The 19,055-nt window shown below is 31.9% G+C and overlaps 1 long non-coding RNA gene across 1 annotated transcript; it reads right to left on the bottom strand.

The window, feature by feature from the left end:
* Positions 1–8,131: 8,131 nt before the first annotated feature.
* On the bottom strand, positions 8,132–10,590 carry LOC139502543 (uncharacterized). The gene is made up of 3 exons (XR_011658875.1): positions 10,422–10,590; positions 9,539–9,760; positions 8,132–8,247 (listed from the first exon to the last, which is right to left on the bottom strand). It is a non-coding gene; the product is annotated as an uncharacterized lncRNA (long non-coding RNA).
* Between the last annotated feature and the right edge of the window lie 8,465 nt (positions 10,591–19,055).

Consider the following 19,055-nt stretch of genomic DNA (forward strand, 5'->3'; position numbering starts at 1 on the left):
AAAAAAAAACACATGGTTTGTTTGTTCAGTTTGTAAGTAAGCGGAAAAATTAAGACATCAACAAAATATATTGCTATCCTTATAATTTTTAACGCAAATATTTTCATTTTTTATTAACATCTTCTGTACATTTGCCGTCAATTCGCCAAGCTCCAATACATCATTTTTTTGCTCAAATATTTTAATAGGAACAACCGATGCTTTTTTCAATTTCAATTAAAATCGCATGAATTTGTATCGAATAGTACATGAATAGAATCGAAAAAGTGTATCTGTATGATACTGAAACCGTTTTCGAAATATGTTAATCGAACTTTAAACTAACAGAAAAAATTCCAGCGAATTTATTCTAGCTATTCGACTATTTGTAGATGTGCAAATCGTTATATAAAAGTGAATTAATAATGTAAACGATGAATCCGCGGTAGTAATCTGTTTTTCCATTTCAGTCAAGACAAATTCATAATATTTGAGCCTTTTTTCTTTAACGAAACCTGGGCGAAAAAAGTGATTGAAATACGATATATTGTAAGATAAAATAGAGAGTGGAAACAGGAAATGTGTAAAAAAGACAACAAAGACCAGAAAGTGATAAAATAACCAACATGACCCATGACATTTTGTGATATTAAAGTGTTTTCTATATTGTATATTTTAAAGTAAAATGTAATGATAAATGTGACGCGTAAATAGATCACAAACATGTTATCAAACCAAGATAAAAGATCCAGTAAAACAGCTAGACTTATATGAAATGCTTAAATCAAGTACATAGCTATTGGAAAGAGGACACACCATATATTTACTAGCAAGAAAACATATTCCAGTAAAAGTATTATTTTGTTTGGATTTTAACAACAAGTATTTCACTCCACCGAACTCACTTCTCTATACTTTAAGCTTAAACGAATACTTACAAAAAAAAATACAAGTTAACGAAACATATTCAAGTTAAACAAATATTTAATTTTTTTTTTTTTTTTTTTTTTTTTTTGTATATCTAAAAGAGGGACGAAAGATACCAAAGGGACAGTCAAACTCATAAATCTAAAACAAACTGACAACGCCATGGCTAAAAATAAAAAAGACAAACAGAAAAACAATAGTACACACGACACAACATAGAAAACTAAAGAATAAACAACACGAACCCCACCAAAAACTAGGGGTGATCTCAGGTGCTCCGGAAGGGTAAGCAGATCCTGCTCCACATGTGGCACCCGTCGTGTTGCTTAAGTGATTACAAATCCGGTAAATAGTATAATTCGGTAGGTCATATCTAACTTACCCAATTTTCCTTTAAAGAAATTTTTCCTTCAATATTTATTTTTAAAACAAATATTTCACTCCTTAAAAACCCTCTCGCTACTTACAAATTAAATGATTACTAACTGTACAGCTTACACGTTATATAGGGATCATTGATACACTTCAACAGTTTTAAATTATCAGTTAATAGCAGGCATATATAAAAGTAGAGACCTAGTAAAAAATGATTACTTAATGTATATTCAATACCTGGCCTAGAAGCCATACAAAATTTGAGTCAGTTTGTTGACTAAATCAACCAATCAAAATGGTGGATTTCATGTTCCAACGCTCAATTCAAAGTATTTATCAAGCGAAACAAGAACAAACATGAAGAGCATTGGGGACCCAAGTCATGTCATGTGATGAACACATCAATAGATAATAAAATGCACTCGCGAAAACGCGGGTATTTATGGCTAGTAAACCGTTGTAGAATGAATTTTTGCAAAATATATTATGTGTGAAAAGGTATCAAAAACCCTCTCCCTTTTTTTTGAAAAGTCCGTTGTGTGCTTCTGTGAAATTCCAATTTTTTCGCGATTGTGACCTCAGACCACAATTATTTTTCTCTTTTGCTACAATGAATATTTTGGTAAAAGTCAAATTTAATTAAAATGTTTGCACTGCTTAAATCTTGAAAAGAGGTAACTGCTTATAGACCATTATTATTCTAATAAAATATACTTCAAGGACAATCCATCAGTTCTTTTCTTTTGAGAGCACTATAAACATGCAAATGGTAGGATTTGAATCTTGTATAAATGACTAAGGCTAATTTCTACCCTACTTTAATTTTGCCCAAAATCACTACTTAAGAGATAACTCTATTGTATTTGAAGCTTTAAGGACGTCCATCGGTAGTTTTACTGTCGCAAATTTAGTTTACCTGGCGACGCAGAGCGGAGACAGGTAAACAAGTATTTGCGTCAGTAAAACTACCGATGGACGTCCGCAAAAGCTTCAAATACAATACAGTTTTCTACATTCTTATGCAAAACAAGTTTATAATTAAATTTCAATCATTATTTCATTGTAAAATCTTCATTAAAGAAAATTCTGCGAAAAGATGTTATCTTCTTTGGTCCCTACACTAGCTGACGTCAAATGTATGCTTACGGCGTCAAACATAAACACCGGGCTTTTTCTCGCGTCTGTGCCGCTTCAGAATGTAATAAAGTTCGATAAAAAGAAGATTTTTAGGTGCAACATGTGAGTTTTTTTGATTATTATTGTAAAAATTACATGTGAATACAGTCAGCAATTGAAAATGTCGGCTTCCTTAGTTACAGACAAGGAGGTAGAGAATTTTACGCTAACTGTCATCTAATCAGAATCATTGATACAAAATAATTGCATTAGAATTTCCCTTTCCACATGTTTTACTTATTTTAATATATAATATATAATATGCAACTGATATGACCCTTTAAAAAGTAAACTTTTTAAAGAAAACAGTAGACACAATACTTAGGAAGCATGACCCCTTAACTATATTCTAAGACCACGAACAAAGGGAGTTAATTGTGGTTGGAAGCCATTTGTATACTATAAGCATACGTGTATTGGAACTACCAATGCCAAGTTTCATCTCCATGGCAATCAGTACTGACATTTTCTATAGAATTATACATGCCCAAATATGTACTGCATGATGTATCATCACGAGAAACCAATGTCAGTTCCGAGGGCCGAGTGGTGATATAGCATGCATTACGGATTTGTTCATGTATTATTCTGTTTATCATATATTTTAATAGATTTGTTTAAATCGTCCGAAATTATAAGCTAGAAAAGAACAATGTGATTTTCCTGTATTTTTAGCTGACTTGTTTTTTTTTATATACTTCGTTATTTGCTTGATATTCACATCGTAATTTCCCTTATATCCTTATTACATATTCAATATATGAGCTGCGTCGGATGGAAATCGACCTTATGCAAGTGCATGTACACATATAAATATCTAAAACTTTGATCGATTTTTGAATAACTAAGATATAAAAGCTGCGTTTTGGTCCGTTTAAAAGGGTTGTCTTCTTATGAAAACCTACTTTTGAACAATTACAGACTTTCCGTAGAAATTATTTTAACCCAAAATAGGTTAACAGAGGTATTGATTTTCGTTTGCTTAAGGTCGATTTCTATCCGACGCAGCTCATATGTTAAAGACCATGTATTAAAATTAAATCAACTGACGATACTGTCATTAGCATGACTAGGCTATTATTTCAACTAAAATAAATATGTATCAAATAATGTAAAAATGTTTATGATGATATTATTCATAATCACGTTGATTTTCTGACGGGGTGTACAGTAAGAAAAACATTCCTTGAAAAGTTTGCTGTCTATTCTAACAAAATTCAAATCGTTAAAATCTCATTTGTGTTTAATCCATCAGGTAATGAACACAAACTTCACAAAAAATATGACCAAATAAACAATAAAACTTCAGATATTTCTTCATCTTACTTTGTCTTTTTTTCTAAAATAACTCGGTCGTAAAGTTACTGAGTTGTAATTTTTGAAATAATATCGATTTTGATTTAAATGAAAGGACATTTGTTTAAGTGGAACCCATTTTTTATATGCCAGGAAATACAACAACCTTGACGTCATTCGAATTATGATGTCACGCCATTAATGCGATACGAATTTTGCTATGTGATACACGGCATGCGATACGGGATTTACTATGCTATACCGGTTATGAGATACATGATAGGTGAAAAAGGCTGGAAAAAAGCACCTTTATTAGATATACAAAATTGCAGTATTTTGTACTAAATATAAGTAGTATAATCATAGTATACATAAAGATAAACGCGAAAATAATTTATTCTCTCCGAGAACTTATGAAAATCATTTGCAAGTTTAAAACCGGAAGTCTTATCTATGACTAAAAGTCGATCTGACAACGGAAACAATATCCAGCTCCCTTTTTTTTTTTTTTTCTCCCAAAATAACTCAATCTGAATAATCATAAGAATGGATGAGAAATGCGACTATGCATGGTACCTATAAGACTAAGATTGACTAGGATTGTCAGTGTTCCTATCGAAGATCGGTGGTTTTTCTCCGGGCATTCCGGCTCCCTTGACCAATAATAACTGACCGCCACGAAATAGCCTTAATGTGGTGCTTAAAAGTGGCATTAAAACACCAAAAAGTCAAATAAAATCAAGCAGAGGCATAATGATTGTTGTATTATCATGATTATGGAAGGAAGAGAAGCGACAAACAAAATGAGGTTTTCTTGTTTAATAGATAAAGAAAGGCAACAGTAGTATACCGCTGTTCAAAACTCATAAATCTTTGGACAAAAAACACAATCGGCGTAACAAACTAAAACTGAGGGAAACGCATTAAATATTAGGAGAGAATAACGACACAACATTAAAATGTAACACACACAGCAACGAACTAAGCATTAGACAACATCCGATGAGAATAACCAATATAACATCAAAACCAAATACATGAATTTGGGATAGAAAAGTACCGTGACACGTCTTATAGTAATGTGAATTCACACTCAAAAATAGGAGAAAACAAACGACACAACGGAAACACAACGTAACAATGTTACACACAGAGAAACGAACTATGATTTTTAATAGAACAGATTTGTATTATTACTTTTAATTCACTTTGATCATGAAATATTCATTATACTTTTTTCTTGTAAGTAGACAGAAATTGCACATCATTATCATATCATATTTGCAGGCATATTTAGTTGGTAACACGAAATGTTAAACAACACGAAACAGCCTTGAACTCAGTGAAATCAGTTTTAAATCGTTTAATTATATGTAAGATATAAAGTAGGTGATTTAAGCCTGTGGTTACATTACAAAAATGTAATAAAGTTCAAAATACAATAGTCCAAGAGTTTGCAACATGTAGACTTTTGTGTGCTTGAAAACATTTCGGTTTTATATTAATTGCGGTATTAAATCAGAACCTTGAAGTTGATATATTTAGTTGAATCAAATGGCGATTACTTCAAAGACAAATTGTTTTGTACACTACACTAACTTTGCATCTGATTGCTCTCAATGTGCTGCTGTATTTATCCCACTTTTATCCATATTGACATCGTGATTGAATATCACACAGTGGTTATGAATCTCATGCTGTTTTTGTTCATTTCCATGTTGAATATAAGCTGCTAAAGGTAAAAATAAAACAAAACGACAGAAAAACAATAAATTTTTTTTGGCATATGAAACATGTGAAACATATTTTAATCCTGATTTATAGTCGCTGATTTGTAAAATTGGCACCGTGTTTTTCTCTAAAAAAAATTTTAATTACCAACCACGTTCACTCGAGAATACGTTTTCAATTAGTGAAATAAAACATCTTTCTTAAAATTAACAATTGTACTATCTTGTTTGTGCTTTCACTGTATAATACCGACTTTCACATAAACCAATATTATTTTCAATGGTGGAATCCTACATTCATCATCTATACTGTTTACATGAAAAAAGGTGGAAACTGTATCACATCAATGACATGGATAGTACCAGTGTGTAACGAATGTTATGCAAAAAAAGGATCTTCATCGAAACCGAAATGGCGGTTTTACAATTAAAAATAATCTTTGCTAATGGGAAGGTCAGGATGAAACAGTGCACTTGCAACAGACTGTAGGAAAGTGTTGGTTATTTTTGGTCTTTTTTTTAAGATATTTGATCACGTATTGAAAGAATGCGTTTGACAATTTTAGAATTTTAAATGCAAAACAATTTTACCGGAGGGCCATTTGATTTATTGTTTTCTTGATATAATAAAATAAAAATGTATAATCTATTGGAAGGACGTGTTTTTGATGAAATAATCATGACTACATCAAGACTATAGTACATACATTACTTTGAATAAGTAGTTATCATACTTGGTTTAACTAGTAGGCAATTCCGTTAACTAATCGGCTTTGTAAGATAATAAAACCTTGACTACTTGAGAACTGAATAAGCTATGTTAATATATTCTGCAATTATGTACTGCCTATGGACATTTTTATTCTTAGCATAACGATTATATGACTGTATGATTCAAAGGAGGTTTACATTTAAAAGATTGAAATGTGGTATGATTGCCAAAGAGACAACTCTCCACAAGAGACCAACATGATATAGAAATTAACAACTATAAGTCTCCTTACGGCCTCGAACGACATTTTTTTTATGTTAGCATTATCGTGGCTGAGATTGGAATATTATATAGCTCTTAAATTGTCTTAATTCTAAAATAAAACTTGCATGTTTGGATAGTAAATACATGAACCCTTATATTTCCTTAGGCCGTTCTTGTACACATAATAAGATATATATGCAGCTAATACAGGTGACCTGTAAATATACCTTAATAAAATTAAAGCATTCATAGTTGATAATATTGATAAGAAATATTTTACTCAGATTTAAGTAAAAACATTTTTAAATCACATTGAGATGTAATGTCGTATTTCTTGGTTCAATAATAAAATTAACCATTAAGTGTGGAACAACATAAAGTGCATACGTTATAGTTTGACAATTAAAGATTGTTGTAGACATTGTTACAAAAATGTTTTGACTTTAAATTATGCAACATCGAAAATCTATACTGACAATTTGAAATATTTAAATAAAAAAACGACAAAGCAAGTATTAATGAAAAAGCTTGGAAGCTGTCATTATTCAATTATTAAATTATACATTGAAATACGGTTTGTTACAGCTTATAGTTAGTAATATGATCAAAAGTGATTGACATTGCTATATCTACTCATACAATTAATAACAAAAAACAAACAAAAATATTATATTAGTATATCACATTGAAATATAGATAAACGTATGATAAATACAACATGGATATGAAAAATTGTCATTAGCTGTCACAATGAGGTTTAAAATGAGGTGAATAATGAACTTAAACAAGATATATATTATATAACTCTCTATATTCTATGTTATAGGGATACAAAAATGAGTAAGTACGTTGTATTTTATTTTATATTTGTTTATATTATTATCTAATATTTACAGACTTTATGCTTACCATTGTTTGTGTAGAAAAAAACACCAAGAATACGTTCTGTATCAGTGTGTACAATAGTTGGAATTTGTCCTGATGATTTCTTTATCTTCCAAATTGTATTGTTGCTTGAGTAGAAGATGAAGTCATTACTTATTGCAATGTTCCAGTTCAAATATACTACATTGGTTCTTACTATTGTTTTTACATCGGACCCATCCAACCAAGCAGATTTCAACTCGCCCGTAGTAAATTCCATCCAATAAATTCTTTTTTCGGTATGATCTAAATAAAACAAAGTATACAAAAAACAATCATGTCAACGTCTAGCTTCTGGCAAGTTTTCCTTTCGATTTTCTCATACTTGTTACATACCTAGAAAATCTGCTTAAACAGTCATTTCTAAAATTATGTCGATATGATAACTATTGATGGTTAATAATGCATTTCAATACGAATGTTTTGTTATCGCTCCGTTATAGTTTTACACCGAGGGGCATGTGTGTCTGGATAAGAAACCCCGACGCCTGAGGCTGAAGGCTTTTTCAACTAGGACCAGAAATGTAACTTACTTACATCAGACTAATCAGCAGGTCAATGTTGACCGTATCATACTTCTTATTATAAATAAATACTTCACGCTCTGTGTACGCAGCTGTACGACGGATGACATTTTAAGTCAGGCGTTGAATTTGGTAGAAGACTCTGAAGATCAAAACATTGTGTATCAACTGAGGGACACGACAAAAACAGATTTTCGATTTACCATATTAGAAAATTGGCATACCTAGTCCAATACCATACACCCTCGATGTGTGGTTAATCAGTGTTATTTTATGTTTTCCGTCAACTGTTATTCTGTTCAATTTTCCGATTCCTTGTGTTTGACCATAGTATAAAAATCTGTTAATATATAATTCATCAATGTATGTAATAAAAATAACAGCATATGAAAAGATGCATTTAGTTTGTATAATAGCCCTAATAGTAATTAAAACCAATTCAGAAAATAAGCACTCCGGACAAATTTCTGGTTCTGTGCTCAGTTTTTTCGTCATGTTATAACTGATCATGAATCTATAGAAAGGAAATAAAATATTTTCAAATAATTTTAATAGTCTGTTCTTATGTTGTACTGTTACACCACTGTCCCAGGTTATTGGAGGGTTTTGAACCCGCTAACATGTTTAACCCTGTCAATTTTTTTATGTATGCGTCTGTTCTAAGTCGGGAGTATGTAATTTATTGGTTGTCGTTTATTAATCTGTAACATAATTATTTTTTGTCTCTTGTGCAAAGTTGTCTCAGTTGTCAATCATACCACGTCTTATGTTTTATAATCAAAATAAGATCAATAAAATGTATAATCATATTATAAATATTTATTTAAAATAATCTTTACACTAACATGACTAAGTATCTTGCTGTCTGAAACTTAAAATTCTGGCTACAAATGTAACATGTGAATGCGCATGTACAAATTACAATACAATTTTTGAATTGTAATAATGTTTGATTCCAGCAAAATGTCTTCTTGAACGCATACAATTTAAAAAACACAATTATAATACTAGTAATCTATAAAATAATGTATACTTTAAACAACTGTATATAAGTCATTGAAATAATAAAAGGAAAGCCAAATGAATTTCTTATTTCTATATAGATATAAATAGATGTGGTATGCGTGCCAATGAAACAACTCTCCATCCACATCATTATTTGTAGAAGTAAATCATTATAGGTCAAAGTACAGTCTTCAACAGGGAGCAATGGGTCACACCGAACAGCAAGCTATTAAGGGCTCCGATCTTCAACCTTGCATGAATCAATAGTGTAACATCCCAACATAAAACGAAACAATCAAAATATCAATTGACCACATTTGTTGCTTATTGAAATATACAATGCTACCATGAAGTTTTGCAATGTTGTTGTTTGCCGAATATCACCCCCATCAAAGGTTGTATTTTTGTATATTGCATTACCCGGGTGTTAACCTATTCCAAATTATAAGACAGTCCGAGTTATAATGACAAAACATGTATGAGGTTTTCATTTTTTTTTTATCAATGTGCCAAATGCTATTCCACAATGTTACATTTCCTATAATAAAATAAAAATAATGATTTTATTAAAAAAAACTTATATTATGCATTAAGCATGTTAAGTAACAACAACAAACTTCACAAACCTATTTGCGATGTTGAGTGTGAGGACAGATGGCTGTGATTCAATAAGAATATGTTTTATATCAGATCCATCCGAGTTACATCTCATTATTCTTCCGATATTTCCGCCATTTTCTGTCCAATAAAGATGACTGTTCATTGAGTCAAATGCTACACCGATAATGTCAGAGCTTGCTCTTACTACAGGCTCCAAGATTACAGATTGATTATTTGGATACTTGAATCTGATGAAATGAAATAAAACAGCATTTGCATATGCATGATATGTAAGGCGGATAATAGGTTATCGTTGTACAATACTTTTATTTTTCATTTTCTTTTATATTGACTGAATTACGTATCAATAGCGTTTTTTCATAGTTAAGCTATCTGTTAAAAGCTTTCAACTTCGATTTCGACAACCAAAGACGGAGAGCCGTGGTGTAGTTGTTAGCTCATTTAACTACTTGCACAAAGATTCCTGGTTCGAACAACGTTCCAGGAATAAAATTTCAGGGATTGAGTTTTCAGCTCTCCTTGGACACTATTTGCGAGTAGGGTCTTGAGCAATGATCATAGTTCATCGTTAGGGGACGATAAATGGCTGGCCCGTTTTAACAGTCAGAGTCATTTCTCTTGCACGTAAAATACATTCTTGTAGATTTCGAAACGGAGCAGGATAATCGAGCAATTGATTAAACCATGTCTTCAATATATTCTAACGTTTGTGTATTTAGAAGATTAAGTAACCAAAATTATGAAACGTTGGTAAAAATAAGAACGCGTTTAACAATAATGTTACCTGCCGACATTATATCATGGTAATATCAATACTACTTCGCCAAAATATTTTATTTTTATTATTAGTATATGGAACTTTGGTAACATAAACAGCAATATACATACCTTAATATGTCCTTTTTGTAATATCTTGGAACATATAAATATTTTTCTTTATAATCATAAGCTAATGATTCTACAAGAGCATTGATGGTTGCTAGTTCTGTAACCACTCCTGTATTTAAATCGATCTCTTTCAAATATCTTGTGTGAGTTGAGATAAGCAGCTTTTGATGAATACCTGTGAAGCATAGTATAGCTATCCTTATGTATATTATGCTTATGTACAAACAGATAGGAATTCAATTGGTCTAGGTCAACTTTATGTATTTCAAAGCTAATTTGTTATGTTTACATGGATCAATTAATCAAACTGACTACAGCATATTACAAGCAACTACTGCATATAATTATCAGAATTAAAAAAAAAACTAATAGGGTGATTATCGAATGTTAATTAATATCAGTGTATTATGTTCGTATTTGGTTTTATCGAAAACCAAACGTTTTTGATTAATAAGATTTATTCCTATGAAAAATGAATCCGGTTATCGGAGAAAAGTGGGCTTAAGTTTTGGGAGTTGTTCCGCTTTGTACACGTTATGGAATTGATATATTATAAGTAACGTTGATAATTTTAACCTTGATAACTGTGACGTCATTCATTCTTTCTTTCTTACGCCACAGCAGAGACAAGACGTAGAAAATTAGGTTCCGTATAAATTAACAAATGTTGTTTCATGTTTCTTTTTCTATAAAATGGAAAAGGAAAAGTTCAGCGGGCGATAAATTCGTTATATGTTGAACTGATGTTCGAACCATTGAGGGTGAGTAAAATACATTAGAGATTCGGCCTTCGGTTTCATCCCCTATGGCTTTAACTAACCCTCTACGGGTCCGTAGGGTCTGTATCGAATCATATAACGTAAGGATCTGCTTACCCGTCCGGAGCACCTGAGATCACCTATTTTTTGCTGGGGTTCGTGTTGCTTTTTCTTTAGTTTTCTATGGTGTGTCATGTGTACTATTGTTTGTCTGTTTGTCTATTTCATTTTTGGCCATGGTGTTATCAGTTTATTTTCGATTTGTGAGTTTTACTATCCCTCTTGTATCTTTCGTTCCTCTTTTATAGTATCATTCTCTCTACTTAAGATTTGTGTAGCAACTTTTTCTTTAGAAACGAAATCTATAGCAATGTAATCGCGGGATTATCAGTGTATATCATTGATGATAAACAAAAAAATTTACAAGAATTTGATACACTGTTTAACCTGTATTTATACTTACTGCAAGTATCATTCATTAAAATAAGTAGATAAGGCAGCCACAAAATATTCTGCAGTAATTTCATAGTGTACCAAAGATCAAATGTACACCAGTCCTAAAATGATAAAATGTACAATATGTCTTTTTGCTTATACATGTTATACAACATATACAAACATGAGGTTTTTACTTTTACACCTTTTCTTAGTGTTATATTATGTTACCAACGAAAGTACTTGTAGTATTTTTTTTTTCGAAGTAATGTAAGTGATACTTGTATATATAATGGATGAGATATATAGAATAAAGGACTTCTTGTTTTGATACTGACTTGATCACAGTAAACTATCAGGTGAGCCCGAAGGGTAAGCCTGATATTTTCTGTGATAAAGTCAGTATCAAAAACAAAAAGTCCTTTATTCCGTTTATCGGTAATTTAAAAAAAAATCACTACAATAAAAAAGAAAATAACAAACGAACTTCTTTTTCGCGTCGGATCACGGCGAATCACACTTGACGTAACAGGCTGCATTACGTCATTGATTTGAAATTTTGTCACAGTACAGTAAACATGGCGTTCTCTTGCACAAAGTATAAAGATTTGAAGGAATTATTGCATGTGTTTCATTAATATTCTGCTTTGGACATGACTCTAACGATGGCAAATATAATGGTAGCATACCGGTAAGTCAAATTTCTGTATTTTTTAACAAAGCATCAACATAAAGGGGGATAGGAGGGTTCCTGATCCCGAAATATCCCGGCCCGTTTAAAAACACGAAATCACGAGGTCCCGAATTTAAATAAAGTAAATCCCGACATCCCGAAATCCCGAGTTTAAAAACACCCGACCCCGGAGTCCCGATAAAGGTCCTATCCATGCATCCATGACCTCCCTCGAGCATAGTAAGTCAGAACATTAGAATGATACGATATGAATCAGCAGATTGTTCATCGATCATCATTTTTAAGTTCAACGACAAGTTATTATAATTATATTTTACTTAGTTTAGTGGATAAAATTACATTTATCTTGTCATTATTCGCTCAGTGTTCATCATGAAAACGATCAAATTGATTTCAAATAATTTTAAGAAAGCACTGAGGAGTAATTATGACGTCTTGAAAGTCTATTATATTTTTTCGTCATGATTATTAGGACTATGTGAGGAGACATTTTAGGAGCTGAGTGACTGTTTAAGTTAATTGTAAATTATCTGAACAAGCTCATTTCTTGTCTACTTCATAATTATTTCAAACATTTTAATAGACGTCACTAAACTTTTAGCTTAATATAACTCTTACTTTTGTCAAAGTCTTGTTCATCTATTTTCAACACGGACCAGAAATATGAAAATTGGAGTTTACAGTCCCTGTGGTTACCTTTAATTTCTTATGTGAATTTAGGGGAAGTCGACCCGTGTCAGTCACCTCTTAGCTTATAAAGGCTACAATTCAGGTCAAAGCAGACCTTTATATATGTATAGTTTGGTGACCCCGGTTACCCCTCTTTTTAAAATTTATCCTACATGTAGATCCGCAAATGAATAGGTTCACTTTTTTGTTCTTTGTTCTATGAATATCTGTCCTTAAATTGACCATTATTTTCTAGCTTCTCTCATGCGATAGCGGTACTTTTTTGGTCACTATTTATGTGTTGCGTTTAAATATGAATTGTAACACTTTATAGTGACTGAACAGGTAAAACAAACACTTCAATCTCAAGAAACAGAAAAACAAAACTACTTGGAACAGCACCCTGCTATGTATTGGTATTGTATGCCCAAAAACTCGGATTGGAACATCATGGACGATATAATAATGTTAGTCATGTACTTAATATATCAATTATAGATAACGCATTTTTTTTAAAGTCTATCGGTTTTTCATGCATTTTTTGTTTGACATCAATCGTTCAAAAAGGCTAAACTAACTTTGTGAAAGTTTCAAACAATGTACAGTGTTTCATTCGCCAAAAATCTCGTGCGTTTCTGCGAAAAAAATCACGCGCAATTTTGTGAATGAAAGGGGAAAGTAGATCCTTACGCGTTGTATTCGAGCATGTCAGTTGCGTACTAACCCAATCAGTTTTATATCACAGCCAGTCCACTGACACTGACATTATCAGCGAGTACACATCAAAGGAAAAATATACAAATTACCGATAAACATTGATATAGTACGTTTGTATAGGTTCTAATTGTAAAACAAAAGCAGAAGATGCCAACGAGATATCAAACCCCTGCATAAGTCGATAACTGAATACCAACTCTAAGCTAAACACAAACAACGGTCCTGCTCCACATATTCAAATCGGCCAATTCCAACTATTGAATAGGTTGATAAGCTCATGCAGTGGTTATACATCATGCATTAACAGAGTGATAGTTGTCTTTTTTCTATCTTTTCTCTTTTTCTCAGCCATCATCAAGTTCGTAAACCAGCAGTCATGTAAAATGCCATAAATTTGACCGAATTTGATATAAAATTTCAAATGGAATTGAAACACGTATTATATGACAACGGATTGGAAAAACTGTTACAATTGTAAAGATACCATAGACATTTAAAATAAAAAAAAAAGGACAAAGACAAAACTTTTAAGTAAAGCAGGAGTATAACCTGTTTGTAAAAACTTAAGGTAGTATCCGGTTATTTAATTGGATTAGCAGATCCTGCTCCACATGTCGTTTTTGATAAGGCAGCCAAATGATGATTAGTCTATAATTCGGTGATATCATATTGAAAAAATGTCAGACTGTATAATGCACAGTACAACCATATTGATGTTATTAACTCATTTTCTCTCATATTTTGCCAGTTTTGGCATAATAAACTTCATATGGGTTCTCTCTCTCTCTCTCTCTCTCTCTCTCTCTCTCTCTCTCTCTCTCTCTCTCTCTCTCTCTCTCTCTCTCTCTCTCTCTCTCTCTCTCTCTCTCTCTCTCTCTCTTTAATAAAACATTCTCTTACAAAGTACTTACGTTTTTCTGTTTTCAGGTTGTACTAAGGTTGTGCATGGGTTTGCGCTCTGGACTCAATACAAGGTGTTTTCTTTTTTATCTTGTTGAATTTAACAAACATATCATTAACTTCCCTATTTTAATAACTCCGCAAAAATCACGTGTACGATCGGTTTACAGTTGTGATGTCATTGTGTATCGATCAGATAAGAAATCTTAAAAGGGTTCAAACTATCTACGCACACGTATTACATTTAATGTAAAAAAAATATAGGGTTACAGAAAAATGAACATATTTAAGTCTAAAGTTTAGGAACATATTAGATCAACACCTTTTTCGGTGGGGTTCGAGATGCCATGTCTTTAAAATGTTTTCTCTGTAGCCTTTTTTGTTACGGTTATTTGTCTGTTTGATTATTTATCTGATTGTCTTTTGTGTTTTTTGCCATATGTTGTCAGTTTCCTTTCCGAATGTTCCTTTTGCTTCGTCAGCCTCATTTTATGACCTTTCATATAGTGTGTAAACGACACTGTCATGAAGATGAACAATTATGAACTAGTAAATTGAGACAACAGCACATTTATCTAAATAAGTATACATGTAGTTCACAAATGTAGATGTTTGGGTGAATATTACATGACAAATACTTTCATGGTTTCCCAGAAAACATTTTCATAATGAAACTCCTCCTTTCATTTTCTATGTTCAGTGGACCGTAAAATTGGGGTCAAAAGTCTAATTTGGCTTTACAATTAGAAAGATCATATCATAAGCAACAAGTGTACTATGTTTCGAGTTGATTGGACTTCAGCTTCATCAAAAACTACCTTGACCAAAAACTTTAACCTGAACGGACGGACGCACAGACGAACGGACGGACAGACGCACGAACGGATCCACAGACCAGAAAATATACACATTTTGATCATTACATTTTAGAAATTTTGATCCTCAATGCTCTTCAACTTCGTACATTGTTTGGCCTTTTTAACTTTTTTGGATTCGATCGTCACTGATGAGTCTTTTGTAGACGAAACGCGTGCTGGCGTATATACTCAATTTAGTCTTGGTATCTATGATGAGTGTATTTATATCCAAATAGCTCTTAGATAGACGATGGAACAGTACATGTATTAGTAATTTTCAGTCTTTGGTCATTTTCAGATGTACCGACTTTTTTTTTAAATACTTATCCCATTAACTACGTTATATTTTGTACAACGTTTTGGAATTTTGGGTCCTCAAGTCATCTCAAATTTGGACTTGTTTGGATTTATAACTATTTCAATCTGAACGTCACTGATGAGTCTTATGAAGACGAAACGCGCTTCTGACGTATTAGATTACAAGACTGATACCGTTGATAACTAATTATCCACTAAGATAAATGTATGACCACTTAGCCACTGCACATGCCGTCAGTTAAAAAAAATAGAAATTACGCCAGCTACAACATAACGAGTGCTTAAAGACCAGCGTTATTAAAATTCTTGAAAGGTTTGACGCAAAGTCTTAATCTCAATGTCACTCTTTAAAGTAGTTATTAATACATTTAGGATAAAACAGTAGCATACCTTGACAAACCCAAAACGAGACAAAGATAGGGCTATGACTAATCGAACGTGTCTGTTTCCTTTTATGACGCAGATTTTTCAAAAAGGTCGCATTAGCGTACTTCCTAACGTTGTCAATAACACTTGAAAAAACAAATTTATGGGAACAAATACTCTATAGATTTAGTGAAACATGCTTTATCTTATTTAAATGTAATGCTTAATCTTACTTTAGAAATGTGTTCTGCTCTAGTGGTTACGTCTCAACAAAATTAGAAAATCAAATCAATTTTTAATATAACAAAACAAAATATGGTTTTGTAGGTTTTGGGAAACTTTTTTTTTAAAGTACACTTATTAGTAGACCAATGTTGTGGAAAATGCATACCATTTATCTGAAAATAGGACTTAACTTACAATGTATTTTAATACAATAGCATAATCCAGCTACAGCATGTTTAATGTAATCAACAACCCCAATTATTGAAAATTTCTGATTATCCATTTTTTTTTCAATGTAAAGAAATAAATAAAATTGAGAATGGAAATGGGGAATCTTTCAACAAGTATTTCTCATTTAGATACCTTGATGCGACTCCTTATGTTTGTAGTTTATTCTTCGTGTTTCAAATATCTTTCATTAAAAGGTAAACATGTAAGGATTTGCTTTTATATTTTGATCAACAATAATTTATATTCAAATAATTGCAATGGTAGTATACCTCTGTTCAAACATGTTCAAAAGTCATAAATCAAAAAACTACTAGAACAATATTAACCCCAGAAAAATCCATTAGTGTGAACAATATTATAGTCCATTCCCAAAATGGGACAATAAACAGTTCCATGATGAAAATTACGCTATAACCGCTTGCAAATATTGACTAAAACCATACATACACTAATTATTTTGGTTGTAATGAACTACATTGATTTCCCAGTGAAATAAAAAATGATAATTACGTAAAACATTATGTGAAATAAAGGTGTTAATTTCAATCCTCTGACATCATACAAAAAATGCGTTGTCAAGACGTCGATAAAGTCGGATCAAAACAAAACGTGAAAAAATATAGTTCCTTACATTTTTTACATTAATTTCATTAAAAAGCCGTTAGCCTAATGTAATAAAAAAAATTACTCATTAAAGAGTTTAGATATCTATGAATATTCAACTAGTGACGAAACAACACTAATAATTTACGCATTCGCTACGCGGATAAGTGAATTAATGTGTTATTCGGTCACTCGTTGAGTATTTTTCTCTATTTGAATTCTTTATTGAGTCATTATATAATTTATTAATTATGAGCGAGTAAATATACTGAAGCTTATTGTTGAAAAGTCTACGCTTGCAAAGTTTGTGAGTTATCCGATATCACTCCATAGAACGTCTATATTTAATACTGTTTTGTTGCAATATATATTTCACTTCAGCAAAACCTACTACATACATAATATTTTTCTGAAAGTTTAACCACTACTGATCATTACTCAGACAACATTCTGTGCGATCATGTATACGTTTTGTTAAAGGTGTAAGTTTGATAAAAAAAAATAGAGGCTCTACAGGGCCTGTGTCGCTCACCTTGCCTTGGTCTATGTGCAAGCAGCATATTTAACAAAAGACACAAATTATAGACGAGAATAGAATTCATGATAAAATTGTGTTTTGGTAATGATGATATGTTTGTCAATCTCATTTTACTAAACATTCTTTCTGTTCACAACTTTCTCTAGCTATAATGAACTTGGCTCAGAAGTTTCAAAGGAAAACATTTTGTAAAAGTTAAAAGATCACTAAAATTATAGAAAAATGGTTAAAAATGACTAGAAAGGGCAATAACTCCTTTAGGGGGTCAACTGACAATTTGATCATGTTGACTTATTTGTAGATCTTACTTTTTTGCCAAACATTATTGCTGTTTACAGTTTATCTCTATCTATAATAATATTCAACATAATAACCAAAAACGGCAATATTTCCTTAAAATTACCAATAAAGGGGTAGCAACCCAAAAACGGGAAAATTTCAGGGCAGATAGATATTGACTTGATAAACAATTTTAACACTTGTCAGATTTGCTCTAAATGCTTTGGTTTCAAAGTTTTATAAGCCAAAATCTATATTTTACCCCTATGTTCTATTTTTAGCAATGGCGGCCATCTTGGTTGGCTGGCCGGGTCAACAGACGCATTTTTAAACCAAATCCCCTAATGATGATTGTGGACAAGTTTGGTTAAATTTGACTTAGTAGTTTCAGAGGAGAGGATTTTTGTAAAAGATTACAAAAATTGTTGAAAAATTGTTGAAAATTTACTATAAAGGGCAATAACTCCTTAAGAGGTCAATTCACTAGTTTGATCATGTTGAATTATTTGTAGATCTTACTTTACTGAACATTATTGCTGTTTACAGTTTACTCATATTCAAGATAATAACCAACAATGGCAAAATTTCCTTAAAATTACCAATTCAGGGGCAGCAACCCAACAACGGGTTCTCCGATTCATCTGAAAATTTCTTGACCTAATAAACAACTTTACTTAATGTCAGATTTGCTCTAAATGCTTTGGTTTCAGGGATATAAGCCAAAATCTACATTTTACCCCTATGTTCTATTTTAGCCATGGCGGTTATCTTGGTTGGTTGGCTGGTTCACCGGACACATTTTTAAACTAGATACCCAAATGATGATTGTGGCCAAGTTGGTGTAATTTAGCCCAATAGTTTCAGAGAAGAAGATTTTTGTGAAAGATAACGACCACGGACGACGGACGCAAAGTGATGAAAAAAGCTTACTTGGCCCTTTGGGCCAGGTGAGATAAAAAGAAGGCATGGATGCATTTATAAGTATTTGTGTTATCTTCTTACAAAATACCAGTTGTGAAGATTTTAAAACATAAATTTTTAAAC

The sequence above is a fragment of the Mytilus edulis genome, chromosome 14, assembly GCF_963676685.1.
Source record: "Mytilus edulis chromosome 14, xbMytEdul2.2, whole genome shotgun sequence".
Lineage (NCBI taxonomy): Eukaryota > Metazoa > Mollusca > Bivalvia > Mytilida > Mytilidae > Mytilus > Mytilus edulis.